The sequence below is a fragment of the Glycine soja genome, chromosome 3 (genome assembly GCF_004193775.1).
Source record: "Glycine soja cultivar W05 chromosome 3, ASM419377v2, whole genome shotgun sequence".
Classification (NCBI taxonomy): Eukaryota; Viridiplantae; Streptophyta; class Magnoliopsida; order Fabales; family Fabaceae; genus Glycine; species Glycine soja.
The window spans coordinates 17,122,711-17,132,784 of record NC_041004.1 but is presented as its reverse complement, the minus strand read 5'-3'; positions in this window follow the sequence as shown (position 1 = coordinate 17,132,784).

Genomic DNA, 10,074 nt, shown 5'->3' with positions numbered 1-10,074 from the left:
AGGGAGAGGGCCACTTTGGGTCGTGGTTTCCTTTCTTTTTTGTTTACTTGGTGACAATTCTGTATTGTTCAGATATTATCTGATCCGAAGACCTTTCTGCATATTTTCTTCTGTTTTCTTCCGATCCTTGATCGAGAATTTCCCTTTCTTCTTTTTTTTTTTTTTGCTTCCTCCCACTCTTTGATTGGGAATTTTTCTTCTTTTTTTTTTGCTTTCTTCCGATTTATTTGATCAGGATTTTTTTTTTTTATCCCGCTCTTTCATTGGGAATTTTCATTCTGTTTTGTGTCTTCTCCCTTTCTTGGATTGGGAATTCTCTCTTCTTTTTTTTGTGTCTTCTCCCTTTCTTGGATTGGGAATTTTCCTTCTCTTTGTGTTTTCTTCCGAGTGTAAGGATTATGGTGAGTTAGGATTTTGGCTCAAGGCTTGTAGAACGGCTGGTCATGATACATGTCAGGATTTGGCCAGCGGTCCGGGGATAAAGGGGATGTCCCCACATTATTCCCATGATACACATGCAACAAATGATGATTAGGAAATTTTATGCAAAACTGGTCATGCATGCACCCATTTGGACACTCAAGCATCAAGTTTTTGTGGTCATGTAACACTAGGGCTCAGGATTCATTTTCCCTACTTAAGTCAACCTAGTGTTTCCAAAATATTTTTTTTTTTAATTCATCCGAGTCCATTTTGGGCGTTCGGGAAAATTTTCACAGCACTCACCCTTCAGGTGTATACACATTTTTTCAAAAACTGGTTATGATCAGTGAATTTTTTCAAAGAAAAGCTAGAAGTTATCTCTTTTCACAAGCATGTCACTTTTTAGCTAGACAACCTTTATTATTATTATTATTTTTCTTATTCTTTTCTTGCTCGCTCTCTTTTTGCTCTCTTTTTTTCCATGAGGTATTTTGCTACCTAAACATACGTATATTTTTGTGAAGTATTTTGCTATATACATGCGTGTCCAAGGTATCTTGCTACCTAAACATACATATATATGTTTTGTGAGAAATTTTTGCTATATACATGCATATCCAAGGTATCTTGCTACCTAAACATACATATATATATTTTGTGAAGTATTTTTGCTACATACATGCATATCCAAGGTATCTTTTTACCTAAACATACATATATATATTTTTTGTGAGGTATGACTACCTTCCGAGCTTGTGCTTGTTTTATTTAAATTCCTAGGATCATGAGCAACTAGGTGTGTCCTGCTATGACTTGAGAAACAAAAAGTGATCAAATAACAAGCAGAGATTTAAAAGGTATTAGGTTGCCTCCTAGTAGCGCTTCTTTAACGTCTTGAGCTGGACGCGCAATGGCTTGTTGGTCACGGACCTAGTACTTTGCTTACCTTTGACTTTGGACTTGGTCGGCCATAGGTCGTAAGCAACACTCTAACCTTTTTGTGGATGAGCTGAGGTGAACTCTAGAGGTGATGGCGGTGCGTCTGTTGCCCGCTGCCGGCCATCCCCAGGCTGTTGTGGTATTTCGCCCTATGCCTGCCTGGGGACGCAGTACTTCTTGATGAAAGCTTGATTAGTAGGGGGCCTGATGCCCTTGCTGGAGGTGGCAGGTACTCCGTAGAACTGACAGAGACCCGTAATTAGAGCTTGACAACTCCAAGACCCTGTTGGACTTCTTCGGGTCCACTGGGTGTCCTGCAGGCGCGATCCCTGCAAACAATAGATGAAATCAGAAATCAGTTGAGTAATGTGCATACTTACCTATGATGATGTGACCTTGCCGGGGGGAACGAGCACCCTGTAGGACTACAGAGGCCCGTAACCAGAGCTGGAAACCCCAGGGCCCTATTGAACTTCTCCGGGTCCACTGGGTGTCTTTGTGGGTGCGATTCCTGCAAACAATAGATGGTATCAGAAATCAGTTAAACCATATGTATACTTACCTATGTCACGATGGCATGACCTCGCTGGGGGAACGAGCACCCTGTAGGACTGACAGAGGCCCGTAACCAGAGCTGGAAACCCAAGGGCCCTGTTGGACTTCTTCGGGCCCACTAGGCGTCTTGTGGGCGCGATCCCTGCAAACAAAAGATGACATCAGAAATCAATTGAACCATGTGCATACTTACCTATGTCATGACGGCACAAACCAACCGGTACATCTGCAGGGGGAGATTGGCATTGTGGTCGCCGGGCAGAATGTTACTAAATAGCAACGTCATCCATATCCATGTAAAAGTTGTCATGTTGGTGCGCATGATCCAAACTCATCTTTTTGCAGCGACACGGGTGAAATCTTGCCCTGGTATGCATAGTAGACGCGTGATAGCCTCCCTCTCTGGATGTGCTCGCACAGTTGGTCACCCTCCAATATCAGGGGGTGACCCGGGAACTGATAAAAGGAAACTACTGGCCCCTTAACCGGGAGCGCAAGTCTCGGTGAAGCATCTAAGGGCAAAGGACCTTATATTCTTCTAAGGTGTGGGTATGGAGCACACTGAAAATGAGGACGTGTGGCCCTCTAAAGGCGAGGATGTGCAGCCATCTGAAGTTCAGGACGTGCCGCCTTTTGAAGGCGAGGGAGTGTAGTCCTATGATGGCGAGGACGTGCAGTCCTCTAAAGGTGAGGGCGTGTCGCCCTTTGAAAATGGGGGACATGTAGTCCCTGATGGCGAGGACGTGTAGTCCTCTAAAGGCGAGCACGTGTAGTCCTCTGAAGGTGAGGGCGTGTAGCCCTCTGAAGGTGAGGGCGTGTAGCCCTACAAAGGTGAAGGCACATGACCCTTTGACGACGAGGACTTGTAGTCCTCTGAAGTTGAAGACGTGTAGTCCTCTGAAGGCGAGGGCGTGCGGCCCTCTGGAGGCGAGGACGTGTAGTCCTCTGATGGCGAGGACATGTAGCCCTCTGAAGAAGATAGGTACTAGTACCCAAGGGTCCACCTTTATGAGAAAACAAGAGGTCGGCCCATCGAGAGGGCCGGTCATCCAACAAGATTGGACACGAGATGTAGGAAATCTATGCAATTAACATGATATTTAGGGATGCAGACACATGCAACCTTTGTTGTGAAATTTGGTAACGCTGACCCCATATGAAACAATGCAATGCAATGGAAAGTTGCACAATGTGCATGACATTCTTTCCCTATTTTGTGATTTTGATTTTGATTTAATCTTTTTGGAAAACACAGATTGATTCTCCTTTTGAAAAAGGTGATAATTCATGCAACCTTATCCTATCTTTTGCAAATCTCTCCGGGAACTCCCTCAGAGTGTATATTCTGGTTGATTTAGTCACTTGACCATTTTGGAGTGACGGCAATGGAGCCGTTTGACATTTAATCAATCTATTGAAATTCCAGGGTTTGTCTCCCCCCTTTTTTTCTTGTTTAAAAAACATCAACGGGTGAGAACTTTTTATCTGCCCCTATGTTCACTTGAGGCTCATGCACGATGTCACTCATTGCCCCAATGTAAGGCTTTGAGGTATCAATTGTTATCTTTCGTCATGACCTTGTAGCTGGGAACCTATCGGGTGAGAACTTCTAATCTGCCCCTAGGCTCGCTTGAGGTTTTTGCATGGTACCTTTCATTGCCCCAGTGTAAGGCTTTGAGGTACCAATTGTTGTCTTTCGTCATGACCTTGTAGCTGGGAACCTATCGGGTGAGAACTTCTAATCTGCCCCTAGGTTCGTTTGAGGTTTATGCATGGGGCCTTTCATTGCCCTAGTGTAGGGCTTAGAGGTACCAATTGTTGTCTTGTTTTCACAACCTCGCAGTGAGGAAGAATGAAAGATGTAGTTGATTCTTGCAAAAAGAATTTTCCAAGGACGAGAAATAGTTGAAGGATCTTTCAGTTGATGGATTAAGTCAAATGACTCCTATGTAGAAGCAAGATGTTTTGATGTCTTGATGATGCTAAAGGATCAAGTGCTTCTAAGTTTTACTTAAGACAAGAATCCAAGAAAATCAAGATACATGATCAAGTTGATCTCTAGAATCTTTAGGAAGAAGTTTCCAAATTGAAAATACAAAAGGTTTGACCAAAGAATTCTATCATTTAAAATTGAGATTTTCTCTATGGTAATCGATTACCGGCAGTTGAAAAATGTTTATCACAATCACTAGAAATTTGAATTCAAAATTTATAATGTGTAATTGATTACCAGAGGGGATTTTCAGAAAATAATTGCCAAGAGTCACACGTATTCAAAATTTTTTATGAATGACCATCAAAGGTGACTTGGAAACACGAACTTAAAGGGAGTTTTCATTGCCCAAAAAGTTTTATCCTCTTAAAAGATTAAGAGTTTTTCTGAACTGAAATATTTTATCCTCTCATAAAGATTCCTTGGTCAACCACTTGCATGTTCAATAAGGAATTTTGATTGATTTTCATTTTACAATCTATCTCTTTTAAGAGAGATTTCTTCTTCTCTTCTTCTTATTTCTGAAAAGGGATTAAGAGACCGTGGGTCTCTTGTTGTAGGGGATTCTTGAACACAAGGGAAGGGTTGTCCCTGTGTGCATCATTAATCCGAAAAGAGAGTGAAAGTTTAATTGGGGAATAATCTTCATATTTTAATTCAACCCCCCTTTCTCTTAAGGTAACTAAGGCCATTTATCCAACACCCTATTCTTGATAACTCACTTCTCTCTAAAAAGACAAACTTTCTGGAATGATAAAATGAGGTCACATGGACGTCTTGAAAACACAGTCAATCAAATGCTTCTCTTTTTTTTTTTGAACTCTTTTGATATAATTTTTTTTATTTTTTTGAAACTTATTTGTTTTGAACTTTACTTGTTGTTTTATGGCAGCCCCACCAATGCGCAAGATGAGTAATCTCTGATTGAACGGTCTTGGAAGTCCAAACTCAGGAGCACAGGTCGCTTGAGCAAACAGACCAATGGCTTGCACCCACTTCCGGTGAAAGTTGAAAATCCTGATGAGTCATTAGAGACATCTAACAACAGCTTTCAAAATTGCCCCATGTGTGGCATCTCTTGTCAATGTCAGGATTGACACGCGATTCTCTTCAAATTTCAGCCGGCCCATATCAATTAGACCTTGCACCTTACGCTTCAGAGCCTTACAATGCTCAATGGAATGCCCCGGGGCTTCTCCATGACAAGCACACGTTGCGTTCGAGTCGTATTCTCGGAGAAATGGAGGTTGATGAACCTTGGTTGGGGTTATGGCTACCATTGAATTATCAAGTAGGCATGGGAGCAAGTCAGCATAAGACATTGGAATTGGGGTGAATTCTACAGGCTTTCTCGCTGCAAAATTCATTTCTTGGTTGGCGTTTTTGAATTGTGCTAAAGGTGATGTTCGTCATTGGAAGTGCGGTAGACAGACTTTGTGGTTGATTTTAGGGATGGCCTTTGTGGATAAATGGGCGGTGGGTAAGGAGAAGGTTTGTTATTGGCTGAGTAATAACATTGTTGGGTTGGTGGGAAACTTGGCTGTATTGGAATGGCAGTCACAGCATGGGCTTCTACTTCATCCTCACCCTCTTCATTTGCCCCAGTTTTCTCATTCGTCCAAGCAGGATGACTAAATTTGCCTTTTTTCAGACCCACATCGATCCTTTCACTGGCAAAGACCAGATCCGCAAAGCTTTGAAGGTGCGTAGTCCACCATTTTCCCTAGTAGAATACTGGTAATGTGTCTACTATCATTGTCATCGTTTTTTTCGTCATTGAGGTGCCACTTAAGTTGCCAGGTTCTCTCCACCTTTGGGCGTATTCTTTTGAAAGAATCGTGCCCCCTTTTTGCACATGTTCTGTAGTTGCACCCTATCCGAAGACATTATACTGACACTGCCTAACGAAGGCAACCACTAGGTCCTTCCAAGAATGGACTCGAGAAGGTTCCAAGTTAGTGTACCAGGTAACAGCTACCCCAGTAAGACTTTCTTGGAAGGAATGTATCAGCAATTCCTTATCTTTTGTGTATGCCCCCATCTTCCGATAATGCATCTTTAGATGGTTCTTGGGGCAAGTAGTCCTCTCGTACTTGTCAAAGTCCAGCACCTTGAACTTGGGAGGGGTGATGATATTGGGTACTAGGAACAACTCTCCTAGGTTAGCAAAGGCATAATCTTCACCTCCTTCAATGGCCCTGAGCCTTTCCTCTAGATGATCCAACTTTCCCATTTCTGCCATAGCATGAGGGTTTTTACTTGTCGTGGAATGCAAGAGGTGTAGTTGTGGGTGATACTGAGGGCCCTCCAAAGGGTTTTGTAGGGGTATACCACCAACTGCTTGCCCTTCAGTGGCATATCCGAGCCAAGGCTCGAAGTCGGCTAGATTGTGATGGGGAATTTCATGTGTCTCCCCCACGGTTTAAGAGACATGTGCATGATCAGTTTGGGGTTGCTGGCTCTTAATGGGTATAGGAGTGGAGTTATTGACATTCTTATTGGGAGTGTACACCACATTGGGTGGCGTATAGTTGAGAGGCAAGCCATATGGCGGGAAGGCGTGCTCGTTTTGAATTTGCACATCATGGGGGCCGCCCATACTTCCCAAATCTTTGCCTACCATATCTGAGGTTGGATGATTCATTGATGCCGGATGGGGGCGTCGGGTTCACCTTAGCAACAACGCTGGTAGCGGCAATTGCAACCGCATTGGCTTCCATTATCTTCTTCACGCTCATCATGGCCTCCATCATTGTGGCCATTTTCTCTTTAATGGCCTCCATGTCGGCCTTCATCTTCTCTTGTATCTCCTCTACTTCACCCATTACTCTAGCTCCATCAAGTTCGATGAGGGCACCGTAAAGCATGTTTTTTTTCTTTTTTATAACAATGATTAAGTTCTTCTCCTTTTTTTTTTCAAGGAAAGAATGCAATGAGCAATGCAACCAATGAACAACATGGATGTATGTGAATGATGCACAGTTGAAGTATTGCAAATTTTTACACTAGATATGGGGTTGAATCAATTTAGATTTTCAACATGGTCCATGACATCTCCGTCAAGGTGAAACTGGAAGTAACAGGGACATCAGCAGCCCTAAATGTGTTTGGCAGTAGACGAAGCAATGATGTAACATGATCCATCTTTTGCCCCAATTTTTGCAAGATGGTTACTTCCATGCTTCAACTTGACTCGATGAACCTTTTCGTAAAAGCACGAGCTTGGTTCAACCCCATAACCCAGGGAATGGCAATTTTGATCGCCAATACTTCATCAACAATTCACAGGGATGAAAGACTCGGGAATATGCATGCTATGCATGGAAAATGTAATTATGAGATTAAGATGCCCGAAGAAACATCCTTTCTTAGTTAACCATGCATTAGGTACCATGTTCAATCATTTTGTTTTTAAGTGAAATGGGTTTATGATCCCAACATGGTTGGCTCATGGTACCGAATATATGCAACTAAGAATGCGGCGTGAATTTTCGTTCTTTCTTTTTTGTTTTTGTCTTGCAGGGGAAAACGCAAGGGTCACACATGAGCAAACATGAAAACAATTGGTATGCAATTTGTAGATCAAAAAAGTTTGTTGAATGCATATGCACGATGATGCAATGACTCATGCAAAATGTGATGCTGAAATATGATAATGGACAAATGTAGGAACGATATGTTCAATATGATGCCATGAAGAGATGCTTATGCGATGCATGATATGAATGCATTTACAGACACAAGAGCCCGGAAAATTATCTCTCCTTATTGCGCATTTGGGGGGGCGCATTTGGGGGCGCAGTGCCCCATGTGTGCAGTTAAGAAGACAATATGGATCTTCCGACTTCCCACGACAAAAGATGAGACCAACATACAACGCGTACGTGACGACATGATGTAGATGCGCAAAAGCATAACACGGGGATACACATAGTACGACAATATCCACAAATAATTACAAGCAAAGGCATACATGTCATTTAGGACTACACGCATGACAGTGTTTAAAATGGCACGCAGCGTGTTCGCTTCGTGCCCCTATTTTAGGGACCTATAGGATAATATCTAGGGGTCTCTAACAACCACTCCCAACAATTCATAACTCACATGACTGTTTTCTAGAGGTATCATCACTTAAGATAATAATATTGTGGCGGTATGGAATACCAGCGACAACACATTATAAAGAGAGAAAACTCTAGACGAGGTTTCACTATTATCAAGCAAGTCGGAGACCTAGCATGATGATAGATTCACCACCACTCCTTAAATTCCCATGAACCCGGGTGTAGGGCCCCTTTTTTACTCAAACCCGTGGGTGCTTAGAATGCAGTGTAAAGAATGCGAAATAGACAACAGTTATTCACATTTTACACAGTTCAACAAATGCACACACAAAGTTTCACAAATTCACAATTCCTTAAAATAGGCCTAACTCACAAAAATGTCCCCAGTGGAGTCGCCAACTGTCGCAACGTGCCCTTCGCGGGCGAGCGAGGGCGAGGCTCACGGATGCGCTTTCCAAAGGAGGAAAGGTGCGCGGAGTTACCACCAACGTTTATTTGTGGAAAACGTCGGGAAAACCGAAGGAAACCGGTCAAAATGAGAATTCTAAGTTCGGGAGTTGTATTTACGCTTGAGGAAGGTATTAGCACCTCTTACGTTTGTCTCGAAAGACAACAGCCTTATTTCTAGAATTGTGGAATTGTGTTACCTTAACTTTTATTTCTTTTTATTTTTTTGAGGTCGACAAAAGCGGGGCTTTTGCTCCTACGTACCCTCCTTTGGAGCGGAAATCAGACCTACGTAGTTCTTCCTTAAGCGTGAATCGAGTGATTCTTTTTACTTGAAAAGTGATCATTTTAAGGCATTGGACCTTAAAAATGATCCATTTTGCTTGGTAAGAAAACTGAAATGATAAATTTTCAAAACCCTATTTTTTTGGACGAGCTTGACTAGGCGAGTTGATTTTAGCCTTAGTTTCACTTTAGTTATTTAGTCAATTCAATTAAGAATGAGAACTCCCAAAGAGAAAATGTCCGATTGATTTTCCGCTTTACTTTACTAAAGAAATATTTTTTTTGGTTATTATATTATTATTTTACCTCTTTTTTTTATTTCCAACGTGGTTACGGCATGACCGAACGGTCGGAATTCATTTTAACAAAAATTACCGAATGATACAATTTAAACGATCGGTGAAAATTTATTTTATTTTTACATTAAGCGAGGAATGACTTAAATAAATGGCTTAAGCACGTCAAAAGGCGGTATAAAAAGTAAAAGAAAACGAGAATGAAAATACATGAAACGCAATGTGGACCACCACGGGTTCATAGAATGAATTGAAAAGCTTGGTTTGAGGTACTTACCCGTTGAAGATCGAAGAACAATGAAGAACGAATGAAGAATGCTGAAGAACGGTTGAAAACTTTTGCGAAATTCTTCACGGAAACGTTACGGAAGCGTTTCGGAAGCGCCTCGGCTTAGATTTTCTTCACGGAAACAATTTTTCCAAGCAAATTCGAAAGAGAGAGAAGTGCCTAAGGGGCTGAACCCTTTTCTTCTTCACTTCCTCCCCTATTTATAGCAAAATAGGGGAGATGCTTGCCGCCCAGCTCGCCCAGGCGAGCTCAGCTCGCCCAGGCGAGCCAGGTTGCTTCCTCCAGAAGCAACAGCCTTCTGGAGGAAGCTTCTGGAAGGCCCAAGTGGGCCTGATTGCTATTTACACCCCCTTTTTTACTAAATGCACCCCCCCTTTCTATTTTTTTGTAATTCTTTTTCTGTAACGTTACGAAACTTTACGAATTTCGTAACGATACTTATTTTCCTTCCGCAAGGTTACGAATACTTACTGATTATGTATTTACTCCTTTTTTACCTTTCGAAGAAGTCACGGAAACTTACGGATTGCGCAAAAACACCTCTTTTCGACTTCCGCCACATTACAGAATTTCACGGAACACGCAAGCCTGCTTCCTTTCGATTTCTGAGACGTCTCGGGACTTCATTTATTGCATGTCATCAAGTAATAATCCCCGGACGAAATTAGGGTATGACAATAAGCCTAGTTAAAAGTGATGTACAATGTCATTTATTTCCCTATAAACATAGGTATAGAATGAGTAAAAAATTGAGACCTCTAAAGAAGTAGCCCATGAAGA